This window comes from Gavia stellata, chromosome 6 (assembly GCF_030936135.1).
Source record: "Gavia stellata isolate bGavSte3 chromosome 6, bGavSte3.hap2, whole genome shotgun sequence".
NCBI classification, from domain to species: domain Eukaryota; kingdom Metazoa; phylum Chordata; class Aves; order Gaviiformes; family Gaviidae; genus Gavia; species Gavia stellata.
The window spans coordinates 1683866-1701410 of record NC_082599.1 but is presented as its reverse complement, the minus strand read 5'-3'; positions in this window follow the sequence as shown (position 1 = coordinate 1701410).

Sequence of the window (17545 nt, the reverse complement as noted above, 5' to 3'; positions counted from 1 at the left end):
TTTTTTAATGACTACTCTACATCTCTCTGAAAGCTGGGTCTGGGGGATTTTTATAGGGTTTTTTTTTATTTATTTTTATTATTTTTCTTTATTATAGGGGGGGTTATTTATTTTTATTATTTTTATCGCTGTAGGATCTTTCCCTAAAGAAGCATTGTGTGCTTATTCTACCCTTTCTCAAGTTGGGAAGGCAAATCATCATGAGGATGGGGTTCACCTCACCCTATCTATGACAAACCCCAGCCTTGATAGTTGAGGGGGCCCCTCCAGAGCCAGTGGAGAGGTAAAAAGGCACAATGCACTTCTCTAGGAGCAACATTATCTACCCAATGGTTTACTCCAAGATGAGCCTGTCCTGTCTGGGATGTCTTGAATAAACAGGGGAGATAAAGGATGGGAGGGGGAAAAGCGGAGCAAATAGGATTCAGCTTTCATCACTGCAGTCATCCACATTGCAGCCACACACCCCAGCATTTCTTTGTAGCAACACTCGCACTGCTGAGATGCAATCTGTCCAACCCATTTTACTGGGTCTGCTCTACGATGAAACAAGCCCCGCTCCAGACAATGGAGGGAACACAAGCTGACAAGCCCCAGTGCAGACATCTGCTTTATAAATGTTTCAGTTTCAGTGAGATGAAGCTCACTGGGGATTTTCCCATGGTCAGGCAAGCTGTGCCAGTGGAGACCTGTATATCCAGAGGTAGTGAGAGAGAGTTGAACTATGGGTGGCCTTTCTTCACTGCAGTCTCTTGCTCTCAGTGCATGGATATGGTATTGGGGACATTATAATCCTACCATGACTGATGGCATGAAGAGGGAGAAGAAGCGACACCAGGCTCTTTTTCCCATGAGATGCAGGTGCAGGGGCACGGGGCAGGAGGAGATAAACAAGCTGGTGTCATTCTAAGTGTGTGTTTCTTGGCAGGTTTAAAAAAACAGCTGAGAGATTTGCAAAGTGAAATCTGATCTAGAAGCATGCACAGAGACAAAATTAACAGGGTATCCCATGACGTCATTTTGAACAACCACTTTCCTGGCTGAGAGAGAGGCAGACAATTCCCCCAGTCCAAGTCTGCACACAAAACCTCACTGAGGCATCTGCTTTATTCCTTTGCTCTCTTATCCTTCCCTCCATTACGGCAGCTTTGCCCAGGTCCTGTAAACATCCAGGCAGCAATCAATGAGGTGTGAATATTTAGCTTATAAAGTTGCTCAAGTGTGAAGGATATCCATTCAAAGAGGTTGGGAAAGCAGCAGTGGAAAGTTATTTCCAGCCTTACCGTCACTTCGTTGCCGCTCTTTTGGATGCTCCTGAACTGTATCGATGCACCCACTTAGTCAAAGAATTCATGTATGGGCTCTGAACTGAAGGCCCACCAGACCACACTGCACTGGGCATGAACCCATGTGCTTGGAAAGCAAAAACTGCATTCATCACTGGATTTTCCTCCATGCACTTTTAAGTGCTTTACATACCACCAGCAGTTTGGAAACCTCTGGCTCTACTCAGCCTGAACCAGGAGGCTGAGCTGCCCACGGCCAGGTCTGCACTAGTAAATGGGATGTACCGGGGCAATCTTTGGTCCCGTGTGCCCTCCATGACAGCCGTCAGCTGGTACAACACATCCTGCACACCCATTATTACTCTGTTTTCATGCTCAGAGCATGGCGGCCGCATACTGACTGCCCACTGGAAGTTGTTCTTCACCCACATGAACCTCCAAACCATGTCTGGGAGTTGCCTGGGAAAACTGTACTTGACCTGAGCCAAAACCAAACTAGACGCTGCTGTGGCAATTTAGCAATATACACAGTTGTGGTCCCGATGGCAAGTGATGCGGTATGGCTGACATCGGTACAGACAAACTCTCTTTTCCCCAGAAAAAAGGTTGGCTTCCTCTACATAGAGTAGGAAAGGATGTTCGTGGTACATGCTATGTCCTTCTCCATATGCAGGCAATTAATGGGGCATGTCTAGGAGATCACAAGTTGGCATGGGTCAAAGCTGTGCTGCAGAACATGCTAAGTATTAAACAGCATCAACAGGCAAGTTCCAGTTCTTGAGCCTTGGTTTTGTCTAGTTTACAAGTATTTCCTAGAAGCTGTTGCTACCAAAAGATTTTACACTTCATTGTATGAATAGTCCTAGTGAATTCCCCAGGGCTTCTTACGGAGTCTAAAGCCAAAGAAGTCAGCAAATGCCGAAGAAAGACCTTGCTCATGGTGCATTGCACTGTGTTTTGAGTTTTCTGTCTAGGCTGGTGGGAAACCTCCAGTTAGAGAAAAAAAAATATTACAAGTTTTAAATATTACTGTGTTTTGCAAAAGCAGAGGGGAAAGAAAGGTTATGACATATTGCCACCAAAGAGGAGAATTTTGGGAGATATCTCTAGTCCTGTCCCAAATATCAGATCAGTGCTGCTAAAAAGGATAAAGCTGGTAGTAGAAAGAAAATTAACACTGGCATCCACAAATGGAGGCTGGATCTAGAAAGAACAGGATTCATCCTGGGCAGCTTTAGCCATCAAAAGGTAGGATCTTGTCTAAGCTTATTATCTAACGCCTCTCCAAGAATGAGAAATGGCCTTCAGAAGACAATCCAGGCCATCTTTGCTGCACACCAATCTTAGGGCAGAACAAGCCACCCGCTGCAGTCCCTGATCTCTTCCTATTGACTTTAGAGGGAGCCTAAAGAGCTGCTGTTGACTGGATGCCCCTTATTTAGGCAGCTGCAGTTAATAGAGATAAATCCCACCCATAGACACCATCCAGCTGGTTCCTCCTCTGGGGTCTCTCACGACTTCCGTTGAGTCCTCTCTGTTGCATCTCAGTCACGGACATAACCCAACATCTCAGCTGGAGGCTGCTCCTTGCTGGAGAACCACAGAATAGCAGGTCACAGGGGGTTGGCATGTGGGTGCCAAAGCCTGCAGTGCCATGAGATCATTCCAGAGGGCACGGCAGGGTCATGCTGTGGATGGTCTGAACCATCCAAAATCTGAATCTAGCATTTTCCATTGTTCCCTTTGCTGAGCCTGCAGAGTCTGACGACAGGAGGGGAAAGGTGGAATAACCCAGAGGCTGGTCCATCACCCCACACAGCTCAGCCCAAGCCCCATGGGAGGAACTGGCAGGGATTCCCAGGGCAGGATGACACCCTTTGGGTGAGGGCTGCTTCTGAGAAGTCGTGAAAGACAAGGAGAGAGGGGGAAGGACTTAAATGAAAGCATGATCCTGTCTGCACCTAGGACTAAACATGTGCTGTTCTTGGCCACCGCTGTTCTTGAGCTGTCGGCATCCTGACAAGGCATCTCCGTAACCTCTAGGGACGTTGTATCCCTGAGGAGTATGTTTATGATATTTGAGCTATATGTACATCTACTTTTACTCGCGTCAAGGAACCTTTATGCCAGTCTGGGCTGAAGAAGGTGGGAAGGTTAGCCTGCATTGAAGCAACAAGCCCCATTTGAAACAATGCCTGTCTCATCTTACCCAGAACTGCAGACAATTACACAGCCTCTTTGCAAACCATTCCTGCAACCTTTTGCTCTTGGCAGCAGAGGTCTGACTATGTTGGCAGCGGGAACAAATTCTGTTCCCCTATCTTCAGAAATGAACATTTCCAAGGTAAAGTCAAATCCAAGGAAAAGCGTGGTTCCTTGAGCCACAGAATGAGCCAGTCGGTTTGAGGCAGACAAAGTCCTTCTATAGGAAAAGGCTTCATTTTTCTGGCAAAAATTCCCACAACACTTTACCATCCCACGCCTTTGGAAAGCCAGTGAACATGAGTGTGCAATTAGCAGAGGACAGGGGAGAGAAGAGGCCCAGAAAGATGTTACCAGGAGCTATAGGACTTGATGAAGGCTGGGAGCTCTGGGAGGTTTCAGGAGTGTCCTCTGCTTCAGGAACAGCTGGTTGGCCTTACTGAAATTACAGTTTGTATTGCGGGAGCACCTAGAGTCCCACAGCAAGATGAGGAGGTGGAAGGAAAAGGGGAGCACATTGCATTAACCCACAGGCATTTGAGGTCTGATGCAAGGAAAGCAAAGGAAGAATTTTTGTCCTTTCTATGCAGATCTGGGAATTAAAGTCCAGAGAGGGATTAAGATGTTTCCCGGGTGGGTAATGATGACAAATTGAATCCCCATCACCTGAAACTTTGTTCAGTGCCGTTATCAGAAAACATGTTTCCTTCTCATCTATGGCTCTTAAAAGAGGAAAAAGATGAATGCAACAAGAATCACCCTCTAAAGGCAAAAAAAATTATTCTTAAAGGTGTCAGGCTGGGGCTAACTTCGTTTGCCTTTTCTTTAGAGTAGGATATAACTCCACACCGGGGCTGTACTGGATTTGCTTTGTCCGGTTCAGCAGAACCTGCTGTGTCTGAAATCACACACAGGTCCTGAAGCGGTAATTAAAAGCCACTTTCAACAAGCTTTGCTACCTGTAATTGCCGTTCCCTTCCTCAGAAACCGCTCCTTTGATAGGAGCAAGTCCAATCCCCTCCTAATCAGGTTTAGACACAGCACTCTCCATCACATTGGTGTCTGCAAAGGGCTTATATTGCATAGCTATCCAGACCGTTTAATTGCTAACAAGCTCCATGGCCGTGCTAAGAAGGGCCCTCCTAGGAAACGCACTGTTCAGGAGCAGAAACTGTTCCCGGTAGACACTATGAACAAGACCACCTTGTCTGGGTGTGTGTTTTGGGAGGGGAGCCTATGGGAGAGTCTACCAGCATGGACAAGGGCTGTGCCACAGCACAGGCAGCACCCCAGACATCAACACACGCAGATGCGTGTATACATACATGCATACACTCACGCACACACACATGCCTGCGCATAAATTTTGCCACACTACACTTTTCATCTCATTGGCACAAGACAGACCTGGAGAATATGTCCAGAGAACATGATGAATATGTCCAGAGAAAGCGTTTTGCAGAAATACCTGTTTCCTGCACTCTGAGTTCAATGAAAATCCCCAGGAGATGCAGCCTTACCAGAGAAGCCAGTCCACATGGAAGGGTAGCAACAACAGACGACCACAGTAACAATTCAGTGAATCACCTGAGAAACGTATCAGTTGGGAGATACTTGTTTTTTCTTGCAAATTGGACTTTTCGCAGTGAAAAGCAAACATGTTTTGGAAAGCATTATCCACAATTTACATTGAAAATATCCAATGCTGGCTGTGTGTCCGAGGGTGAGTACATGAGGATTACCATCTCCTTCACCAGTCCAATATCAAAGATGCGGAAACCCTTAATGAATCAGGACCTAAGAGGAGAGATCAGACTAGATATAAGGAAGAAATTTTTTATGATGAGGGTGGTGAAACACTGGCACAGGTTGCCCAAAGAGGCTGTGGATGCCCCATCAGTGGAAACATTAAACGTCAGGTTGGACGGGGGTCTGAGCAACCTGATCTAGTTGAAGATGTCCCTGCTCATGGCAGGGGGGTTGGACTAGATGGCCTTGAAAGGTCCCTTCCAACCCAAACCATTCTATGAGTCTATGATTCTATGAGGAGCCGGACCTGTGGAAGGAAGATGGAAATGCAGGAATGTCCCACTCAGTGCAAGTGCTATAGACACGAGCCACTTCCCTTTGCTTTGCACCAGACAAGGGCGCAGTTGTGCAAAATGGCATAACCCAAAGCAGCTTCAGCCTGTAGTTACACTGGGCTGGGGCTGTTGATTAACACATCGATCTTACCTCCAATTACTGGGCCTCGTTATCCTCTCTTGTTGCTGTAATTCAAGTATAATTCCAGGGAAGTTCAACAGACACTCAACTATGGGAAGCTGCTGGAGACCGATTAGGATCATTTCTGTAGTTCCTTGCTACAAAAATGTGTATGGGATCACCCGGCTAAACCTGTTTCGGAGCACAAAGGCGAGATGCAGGGAGTTGTGATGCGACTCAGCTTTGTCTCACCTTGACAAATCCTTATCTATGCAGAGACGACCTGGGGGGAGCTGCGGAAACGGCTCAGCCCGGGGTTGTCTGAACACTGCCGAAACCCGAATGGAGCCTGAATGATCCCTTAACAAACAAAATGCCCTGAGTACCATTCCAATTTGAACCTGACAGTGAAGTCTTTCTCTCCGTCACAAAATGCTATAGCATTTCTTTAGCTTCCAGTCTAGACCTTTCCTATTTCTGGTGTGTTGTTTCGAACATAAACCCAGAGTGCGACAGTCAAGGGAAGACTATACTGTCCCATTTTACATTTATGGTCTCCTGGCCACCAGCCAAGCAAGCACAAATGTGTCTGATCTCAAAATAACCCTCTGCCAGCTCCTACTTTATTTTTTATGGCTATTGAACGCTGAGCAGATGACTTCATTGATTTGAACACAACAGTGCCCAAATAGAGATAACAAATAACTGAGCAAAGCCTTGTAGAAAGCGGGTGAATCAATCATGTATGGCATGGTGGAAGTTGAGACGAAAGATGGTGCAAAACGCTGTGGAGGATCACACCGTGCTGAAAACAAAAGAGCCGTCTCAGGTTACATGCTTCTCCTGACATGGGCAAGACTCCTGGAGAAGCAGTTCAATCATAGTTTACACAAATCTGTAACAGGAAAAAGACTTACAATAAAAAGGCAGAAGTGAGCTCCAGCAGCGTGTGGAAGTGGAAGATTAGTTTAGACATATTCAAAGTAGCTACTCAGTGCACCTTTTTCATAGTGATTGCAAATAATCCCCTGGAATTGGGGCAGGGTATCCTTAGAAATATGGGCTTTGGCTGTCATTATTCATTTCCTCTGAGTCCTTTTTTAAATACTGCTACTGGGAAAGAAATGAGAATTAGGTCCTTGAAACCAAGAGTCCCCGCATTATCCAGTCTGCCGCCAGAATCACTGGATGACATCTCCAGCTTATATTCTGCAGCAGTCGGGATCATCCTATGGGTTATTTATGATCTTACCAACCAAAGCCAACAGATATGAAGTCTTGATTATCTGCTGGTTTTGCACAAATTGATGAGAAATGTTTCTACCGCTAGCATGGTATGTTTTAGGTTCTCTTTGCAAAAACGCAAACTATTACAAAAAGCGAAGAATCAGGTCTAGTGGAGCCTATGCTGCTTCTCTGCTCTGTAACTGATCTCCCTCAGGCAGTGCTTTATATATGGTATTTCATGAAGGTATGTTTCCTAGCAGGGTTTATGTCTCCACTAGAAAGTTCCTTGTCATGATGAGACCCAAACACCCCATTGCATATCTGACCCTCATACATAGCTGAAAGTTGTTGGGACATTGATAGGAGCAGAGCAGTCTGGAAATGATGGACCTGCAGGAAGAGGTAAAGGAGATGGTAAGGAGAAAAAGAAAGGAAAACGGGTTTAATATAGAGACTAATCTTCCTTCCACATCCAACATGAAGTAAACGTGGGGAACATAATCTTTTCAACGTGCATTTAAAAAACAACATGGGCTGCAAGTGAAAACCTGGAGAATGCCAGGGAAAAAGTAAAGGAGGAGAGAAAACAGAGTGTGAGAACTGCTCCGGCTCTTCCTGAACACTGGGGGATTCAGAAAGGGCCGAAACCACAGCAAAGATGAGGAAAGCCACAAGCACGTTTTGAGCACGGCCAGCTCCACTCGAAGCAGATTAGCAGTGCCGATAGATAATTGCAGAGTGAAATGCCTGCCATGTGCCACAAGACTCAAGCTTCCCACTGGGGCCTTTTCCAAAAAAAAAATGCAAACAAGATGAGCATGCACAACTATAACATGCTGAGCAGGGAAAGAAAAAGGATCGACTCAGACCTCAGACCCCCGCTAAGCCAAGAGGACAAACAGTCCACACTGAAGAAGGTCATCGGAGCCGAATGTTGAACAACACATGAAAAAAGGGCTGGGAGGAAAGATGTAGGAACCAAACTTCAGCAAAATTTGTGCCAAGGTAGCAAAGCTTGGGGAGAAGAAGGTCTTTCCACCAAATTTTGCTAGCTGCAGGATTCAGGTTTAAGTCCCTACTCTGTTTGACCTGGTGGAAGCCAAAGGGAATCAGGCATCAACAATAGCAAGGTGTTTCGTCAATTTTAGTGTTAATCCTTTGTTTACATTTCCTGAAACTTTCCCTTTCGTGGTCTCCAAGAAGAAAATGGAAGTATTGCGGCTCGCTTAGCTTCTGAAGTTGATGAAAATGTCTTTTAAAGAGGCCAGGGAGGAATCTTACATGGAAAAGTCATGGAACTGAGGAAATGCACAAGCATACTTAGATTAGGTTCTCTGTGGACTTCTGTGAGATTTCATAAATGCTTGGGAGCTTGTTTTGATCACTTTTCTCAAAGAATAGATGTCCCCTGGCCCACCACTGGCTCACGTCACCCTCCAAAAGATAATTAGGGCTGAGAGGCAGGCTCTGTGAGAAGGATGGTGTGCTCTGCAGTTATGCCTTGCTCAGCAATTCAGCTGCTACACTTTTCACCGCCTCCAGGTGCCAAACGGCTTTTGAAGGCTGGAAGGATCTTCTGCAGAGCAACATTCACTGCACTGCACATTTGGGATCTGGGTGTGAGTGCTCACTTCCCAGCTGTGCCAAATTCTCCGTGTGGTACCTTGAGGGTTGGCTATAAAATTAAATTCCGCACAAGCAGGGTTTCTGCACAACCACATCTTTGGGTACCAGAAGGTTTCTGGAGTCAAGGCACACGTGTTCTTTCAGCCAGTACCCCAATCTCAGCTATTTCTGAGCACACAGAAAAGTGCCCAGGACAGGAAAATGGCCCTTTAAAACCTACATAGGAGCCATCTCCTTGCCTTGCCTGGAGAAGAGGCTCAGGGGCTGGCCCAAAGATTATTAACATCAATGGGGCAGGACTCATTCATTCTGAGGTCTTTAAACTATGCACAAAGTCTTTTTTAACCTGTAATCTAACCCCTTCTTCCTTAATTTGTATGTCAGTGGTCCATGTCATTTTTTATGGCTGATTTCAAGTGAGGCACCAATTGCAAATGTGAAGTGTATCTGAACAGAAAATTTTGCTTTGACCTGGTATACTGCGTATCAGTTGGTTTGTGTCTACACCTCAGCCATCTGTAATGCATATATTACATATCAGCTGTTAAAATTACTATCCCCACCCTGTGACCCAAATATTAGGTGAGACTAATGTCAAAAATAGTGGAAGTAAACATACAGTTAACCTTTCAAAGGATGCAAATAACTGTAACGTCAGGTTCTTTCCATAAAGACCTGAACAGCCTTGCCAAGTTTCTTTATTTAATAACAATAGATCTGAAATTGTCGACGGCCTATAGAGTTAATGACATCATTGCTGGAGGTCTCAGGAACATGATAAAAAGATATCTTTCAGGAGTGGTTCACAGAGATCTCACCTGCCTTGAGGTCAGAAGTTGGCTCACACAATCGCTGAAGGTCCCTCCTGGTCCTGTTTCCTCAGAGTCTACAAAGTATTTGCAAAACAGCCTCTGTTCTGATGCCCATCATTTTTTCTTTTTTACCTAAAGAAAAATGGAATTCTGCCCGAAACAAGTCCCTTGCTGGTAGCACTCACAGCAAGTGGTATGTCTCAATTAAGGAATAGAAAAATGTGACTCTATCAAAGTTTGGAGGGGGTGGATTTTGGTTTTCTACATTAAAATCCTCCCAAATGCATGAGCCATCCCTCTGCATATGAAACTCTTTGGCAACAATATATGGTTCATTTAAAACATGTGCCAGTCCACCAAAAGCTGTCTTTGCTCACTGTGCTGTTACTGCTACTTTCCTTTATTTTTGCTCTGTTTATATTTCCTGTAGCAATTCAAGACTTTATGAGGTGAAGGAATGACAGAACAGGCATTTTTTAATTACATCCCTCTTTTTGCTTTCCTCTGTTTCTCTTTTTGTTTTACTTGCCTCTAGACATTGGATATTTTTTATGTCTGACGAAACCAAAAAAAGGGAAAACCAAGAAACAGAATTTCCTAGAAAAATTATTTTTAAACCCAGTCTATTTTTAAATGAACTCTATAAAATCACCTATGAAAATAGGCTGAGGTACGTAATGGAAATAATAACTTCTAGACTTGCCACAAAAGGAAGTTACATGGAAAATAGTGAAGGATGTCAGCAATACATGAGGCACAATGTGACACCATTAATAATTACTCCTCTGAGTAATTAGACCGCTGTGCTGTCTCCCAGGCAGGCATGCGATGCTGCCTGGAGCTCAGGTACTCCTCCAAATGGGTGGCCAGTCAGGGGCAACATCAGACTGATCAGGATGGATCCACCCGATGGCCTAGGACCCACCTCAAGGAGACATGGGATGGCTTTGTCCTTCTTCTTGCCAGACTGCTTGGCTATTGTTTCTTCCAGAGCTTTGCCATAGTACAACCATCTTTGCTCATGTCTCTGCTCCTCAGCCCACCACAGAGACACAGGTCCAGTGGTGGCAGATAGATGCACCAGCTTCATTTCACGGTCCCTGAGACACCCCAAGATACAGCCCCCACCTCTGCAAGCTGAGGTCCTGTACCTGAGGTGGACTTTTCTGTCTCTCCAGCAAGAAGAGGAGAAGCCATTTTCAGACAGGGCTACTTTTTCCTAGTTTAGGCCAAACTTGGAAGGCTTCCAAGAAGAGGATAAGGTCCTTTCGTTTCATGTGAAGTGTTTTGAGATCTTCAACAGGAAGGGTCATAAGAAAGCATAAAATAGTCTTGTTACGACTTAATCAACACACAAATAACTTCATCTTAAAACAGAAGGATCTTCAATAAAGCCAAGCCTTCTTTCCAGAAACTAATTTCAACCTTGATCAGAGAAGAAAGAGGCTGAGAATAAAAGGGAATCAATACTTATCTCATAGGCCACAAAGCAAGAAAACAGTTTATTTCAATTACATTTTAAGTGCAACTACATGAGTCAGGGCTCTGAACTGTCCTGATGGCATCAGCACCCAGCTGTCTTTCTCCAGTGGAAAAATACCACCACCAACAAATGCTCCGCTGCAGCCCTGGCACCTGGGGACCAAAGCAGAAATAAACAGGACCATCAAACAAAGGTCAGGAGGACTGCCATGGTGGAGATCGATGAGAGAGGAGCCTGGGTAGGAGTGACCAGGAAGACATAGCTGCTGATCAAAGCCACACAGGGACCTTCCACCATGAGGATGGAGTTAGCTGGGAAGTCAGGGATGGCTTGGAACAGGCAGCTCTGTCCTGGCTCATGATAGTGACGTGCACAGAAATACAAAAGGGGCATTATTCTGACCATAAAAAAAAAAAAAAGAGAGGGAGAAATAAAAATAAATGTGTTTGCATTCCATGACACTCTTAAAATGAGAAACACCAGTCATTTCTTATTCTAAGTGCAGGGTGTTGTTGTCAGTGGTGTAATACCTCCATGCCACAGTGTGCTAACTCTTCTTTTATTAGGAGCCACTACATACCGACAGTCTCCTTAGGGTATTATAGATAGAGGTTTTAAAAAAACGATACCCTATGTGAAAAGCAAGTTTGCTTGGCTAAGCACCGAAAAGTCAGGAAATGTTGTGGCCATGATTATTACTGATGTTTCTAAAGCAGCAGGGCCACAAGCCTCAGTCAGCGTGTCCTTTATTAGTCCAGGGTAGGTGTTACAGGGCCTGGAGGTGAAGATGGCATTAGCTCAAAGTAATAAGTCCATGCACGTCCTGGCAAAGGGAAATTCATTTCGTGCCCGTGCCACTGCAACTGCAGCATACATGTGCGCTGCACAACCCTGTGGTCCAGTTCCCAGTCCCTGTCCCCAAGGGGCTCAGCTCCAAGGGGCTGGGAGCCATATCTGCTGTCCACTAGCCACTTTGGTCCCATGCGAGGAAGGAGCACCAGTCTAGGAAAGAGATGGTGGCTGCAGCACTGGGCATTGCAGTGCTCAGCCCAGCCTGCAAGCAAGCACGTTTCCAAGGCATGGTCCAGAAGCCCAGCCCCACTCGAACCCCCGCTGACCAAACCCCATCACACGAGCCAGGCCAGTGTTGCTTCTTGCTACGTGGGGTCAAAATTATTCCAAATCCCTTCAAGCACCTTCCCAAGGCACGAGTCTAAGGCACTAGTCATGCTTGCTGCCTGCAAGAGTCAAGGCAGAGCCAGAAGCAAAAGCAGGAGGTGAACCACCTTCTCCATCACCCGTGGAGGGGACCTGCAGTGAGTACAACCCCTGCCTTGACAACTTAAGTTGGAAGATGTGAAGCCACAAATCTGGGCCCTGCCGCATTAAAATCATCCCCCAATGAACATCATGCACCAGTTTCACTTTCGATTTTCATCACCATAATGAAACTTGATCAAACCTATAAGGAAGAAATTATATAAACCTTGTAAGGAAGACATTCTTCACCATGAGGGTGGTGAGGCACTGGAAGAGATTGCCCAGAGAAGTTCTGGCTGCCCCCTCCCTGGAAGTGTTCAAGGCCAGGTTGGACAGGGCTTTGAGCAACCTGGTCTGGTGGAAGGTGTCCCTGCCCATGGTAGAGTGGTTGGAACTAGGTTATCTTTAAGGTCCCTTCCAATCCAATAATTCTGTGAAACCTCCCAACCCTATCAGACTGGGGAGGGATTGGCAGGCGTGTGATAACCAGAGCCTCCATCGAGGCAGGACTCCTGAGTGGGAGAAACTTGGCGAAGACGAATGCAAAATCCAGTGTTGGACTCTGATCCAGTTCCAGGATATTAAAATAGAAATAGTAACACACCTAAATTTAGCCTCCCGTCTCCAAATGTCGACGTTATGGGGCCTGGTGGAACAATATAGGCTGTAACAGTGCACCTCAGAGGGATATGTTTTTGGCTGGCTTTTAATGAAAAGAACCTTATTTCATCACCGGCCATGTGTATTCCTGTCTGTGCTACCCACTGGCCAGTTCCAGCCACTTTCAAGAACAGGGCTGAAGCTCTCAAGGATATTGCGTTCCTCCAACACTCCTGAAAACAAGTGGTCAGGTCAAGGAGAAAGAAAATTGCAGCCTCACGGGAGGGGAGTCAGCAGTAGGTCTCAGTCCTGATGAAGCCCTGAATCCCTCAGGGAAGAGGAGGGATTTTAAACATGCACTTCAAGTCCACAACAAACCAGGCCATTTGGGTTTTGCTGTTGGTGGTGCTATTTTCTTTCAGAAGAAAAACAAAATGACAGCAGTAAAAGGCCATGCAGGAGATGAAACATCTGCTAAGATAAAATGAGATTATCAGCTCCAGCAGGGAGCAACTTTTGGCTGGAGTCATAGATTCATAGAATGGTTTGGGTTGGAAGGGATCTTGAAGATCATCTAGTTCCAACCAACCTGCCATGGGCAGGGACACCTTCCGCTAGACCGGGGATGCCAACACAGAGTTGGGTAAGTGAAGAGAAAAGGCTGGGACAGCCCGTGCAGGGGATGCCTTCACCATCCTGCTCGAGCAGATACCTGTTTTTCTGGTCCCACACTCTTTTCAGAGCAGCACATAAGCCACCCGGTGCAGCTCTTTTGCTGGAGCCACAGCATGTAACAGGGGTGGCAGGGCCAGATCCTCAGCCATGGGAGGGATGGGGAGACAGGGGAATGCCTGCATGCAGCGGGATGCACAGCCCACCCACAAAATCTGCCTCCAGTGGGTACCCAGGTATAGAGCAAATCACCACAAGAGCAAATCCGGAGACCAACAGCTTCACCATAGGGATCCCCACACCACGGGAGGTGTCAGCATTGCCACCCCTTTCCTAGGACAACCACAACCCCATATCCACCACGCCAGGGATGCCCAGCCAGCGCAGCCCTCGTCCCCTCCCAGCCTGCCTGTTCCCTGCCTGATACACGGCTGCTCCCTTGCTGCACCGGGTTAATCCTTCCTCTTGCTGCCCAGAGCTTGCAAACTCGGCCATTGGACCCAGCATCCTCAGGTCTGGGGTAAAACAGATTTATGCGTGGAACTTGACGTATAAACCACCGACTTTGAAAAAGCCACACAGAGGCAAAAGCGAACAGCAAAGGGAGGAAATTGCTACATAGATATCCTAATTAGATAAGAGGGTCATTGCTGCACAGAAATAATGTGGAGAGGGAAGTTAGGTCTGTGGAAGACAGAAAGGTGCCCCAGAGATTAGAGTATTTAGGGCAAACCACATGAGGGGCTGTGAGCAGAGTAGCAGACTTATCACAGAAAAGTGTGTAAGAAAATAAAAACCACCTTAATTACAATGTCAGCATTGGGCAGGTTGGTCACAGCAAAGCCAGCTCGTGAAGGATGGCTATCCCCAGGGTTGGCCTCCCTCTCCTTAAATCTGATTGCTTCTTAGAGGTGTTCATAGGAGAGGAAAGATGCTGGGAGGGGAGATGGGGGTGACCTTTTGCTGTCGGTCACCTTGGGCAGAGCTGGGGTTTGTGCAGGGTGAGTACTTTGAGAAACCCAGCAAACTCTCACACGATACTCTGACTCAGTCCAGCTCCCCTGGGTAAATATAAAAACACTGATGTTTGCCACCAATAAAAACAGAAATTGAAATCTCCTACTAGGGTGAAGCTGTCTTAGAGTGTCCGTTGCAGCTCAATCATCATCAGTCATCAAAGCAGTCCGGCCCAAAATATACCCAAATCACTACGAAGTGGGAGGAAGCTAAAATCTTGTTGGGTTTTTCTTTCTGACGTGGAAGTCAGCATCAATCACAGAGACAAGGCTGCAGTAAACAACCCCTCTCCCGGTGCAGTTATTTACAAGCCATCCACTCTAAATAGCAGCCGGGTATTCAGGCAGGAGGTCTGCCAAAGCCATCTCTGCATTTTTAAGATTTCTGGGGATACGCAGCATCCTCGGACGGTCGTTTCTTTATACGTAGAGCATCACAAGACCTTGGCTCCTGGAGGGGGTCAGAGAGGTGGTGGGGGTGTTGCTTGAGAAGGAATAACACAGACACGTGTGCATTTGGTGCTCAGCAGAGGATCGTATTCAGCGCTGAGCACAGCCCTGGGCTCACTGTTGGGGCCATCTTCAATAGCACCCACGGACTGTTTTTCTGGCTCATGTTACAAATGCATTCATGCCATGCCTCATCGCTTTACAAGCAGGAAAATTGATCTCTCCTTCCCAGGACAGTGGCAACCCAGTCCTGCTGCCTTAACCCTTGAAGCACCTTGGGAGTGCTGGAGCAGGATAAAGCACTCATGACTTGGCCAGAAGGGCCCAATCCTGAACCTGGTGAGGTGGACAGGAAACTTTCCCTGAGCTTCAGTGGAGCGTGGTTGAGCAGGGGGGACGCCCCACCAGCTAGAAGACTGACAGTGAGTGTGAAAATCATTTTGGCAATGGGGAAGGCAAGGCAAATTGTCCCTGTTGTTACCAGACAGGAGAACACCGGATGGAGGGTGGTCAGAGCAAGCCCATAGAAAGAGGTCTCCAAAGTTGGAAGAAGGAGTCCTGGTGTGCGAAAGGCTGCAGCTTGCAATGCTCTTGTCATGTGCAGTTTGCATTTCTGCAAACAGGAGCTGGACTTTGCCACTCTCTCAGCTCGTGGTGGGCCTAAAGTCTGTGAGCACATTGATACCCCATCATACACTGAGCAGTCCTGGTCTCATGGTCTCCCAGAGCAGCGGTGCTCCTGGCACCTTACTGCATTGTCCAAGCACACCCAGGGGCAGGCACTGCAGGGCAGGACACAGCACAAGGCTGAAAAAAAGCAGCCATTGAGCAGTTTAAAGAGGCAGACATTTAGAAACAGTCTTCCCAAAACCCTTCACCACCCCCGGTATCTGTGCAAGCCAAGCAATGATCTGTCATGTGCACAGCCAAGACAGGGTGGAATATGTGAGCTTTTCAAAAGGGATTTTCTGGGGACAGAGCAAGCATCAGGGTCCATCCCCAGGAAGATGTCTTGGCATCTTGACACAGATTCAACCAGTTATTAGACAGTGTAAATAGGGAGACAGGATGGGAGCTGAATTCATGTAAGTAATTAGTCACCTACCTCAGAGACAGTGAAGTCCTGGGGACATCACCACCCACTTATTTCAAGCAAATCTGAGGTAGCATTCATCTTCTCCAAGCACTGTGTCTAGAAGTTTGGCGTTGACATCTGAGCAAGATGGGAACTCTTTATAGCCACTAATGTCTCCGAAGAGAAACTGCTCTGACCTGTCTTAGACACATATCCTACTATGGAGTGAACTGCTTTCTGGAAGTACCCATTTCTGCCCAGAGTCTGTAAGGAGTAATGAGCTCTGGCTCACCTTTAGCTGTCATAAAGCTATCAATGCCTACATGGACCTGTGAATCTTGCTGAATCCTGCTCTCAAGCCCATGGTATGCAAAGGACCTAGGGCCTGGCTTCATCCCACCACATGAAGATCTAAGGCTGGAGTCTTTTTCCTCTCCCTGTGCACTGAGTAGAGAGAGAAAGGCACCTCCAGGTGGTAATTCAAGATGTCCATGTTGTAATTCAAGGTCCCCATCTCTCTTGGTCTCCCCATTGACTGGAGGGACTGACAGTGGTGGAAATGGTTCAGCAGGTGTTACCATTTCAGCCCGTACTATCTGAGAGAGGAGAGATTCTTGCACAGGAGAATATATGTTCTTCATTAAACTTCTTCCATCCTTTGATTCCTCAACTCTGTAACATGGTAGCTCATCTTTATAACTGCCACAATTCCCGGGGGTTTTCTCTGAGTTATGTGCCGTCTGACTAAGAGAGAAGCTCACCTTGGTCTTGCGTCAGATGCTTTTGCTCTGAAATCATAACTAGAAGCTGCAGTTACATTGCATTCTGTTTTGGTTTTTTTGAAGGTAAACCCGTAAATCAAGCAAGGAACACTTAGCGCTGGGCTCTGGCTTGCTTGAATCATTTGTGAATCATAGCAGATCACTTTGACCTACTGGGGCTTTGCAACAAGGAGCAGCCTTCCTCGTCCAATTGGGTTTTGGATACCTGCCAAGACCCAAGCTGAGCTCATTGAGGAGTTCAGATGTTGTAGAGAAGGTTAAAAGACGATCATGTCCTAGTTGAGAAAGATGTACAATGACAGAAAGTATCTGCTATTTCAGAGACTCTTTCATGTGAGAGGCAATGACAGAGCAAACCCCTCATGGTAGTGAAAACCAGAAAGGTCCAAAGTAGTAATCATGCATGGAATTATTCTTTTAATGGCAAGCATAATTCAATCAATGGAACAACTCCACTAAGGAAACACAGATTCTCCAACTGAGAAGACTTGTCCTGGAGATGAAAGAGGATGTAATAATATCCCTCACTCCCACTCAGTTACCACCACATGGCATGACATACGGTCCTTGTCATATGATGGGAGATTAGTTATGGGCAGGTTCAGCTGCTATCCAAAACATGGCCTTGCTTACATTCTCTAAATCAGGACCAGATGCCTTTTTTTCTGGAGATATGCTGTGGCCTACCTCCAGGTTATGGAGTCGGATATCATGGCATCACAGAATAACTCAGGTTAGAAGGGACTTCAGGCAGTCTCTAGTCCAATCTCCTGCTCAAAGCAGGGTCAGCTCCGAGATCAGACTGGGTTATTCACAGCTTTGTACAGCTGGGTCTTGAAAACCTCTGGG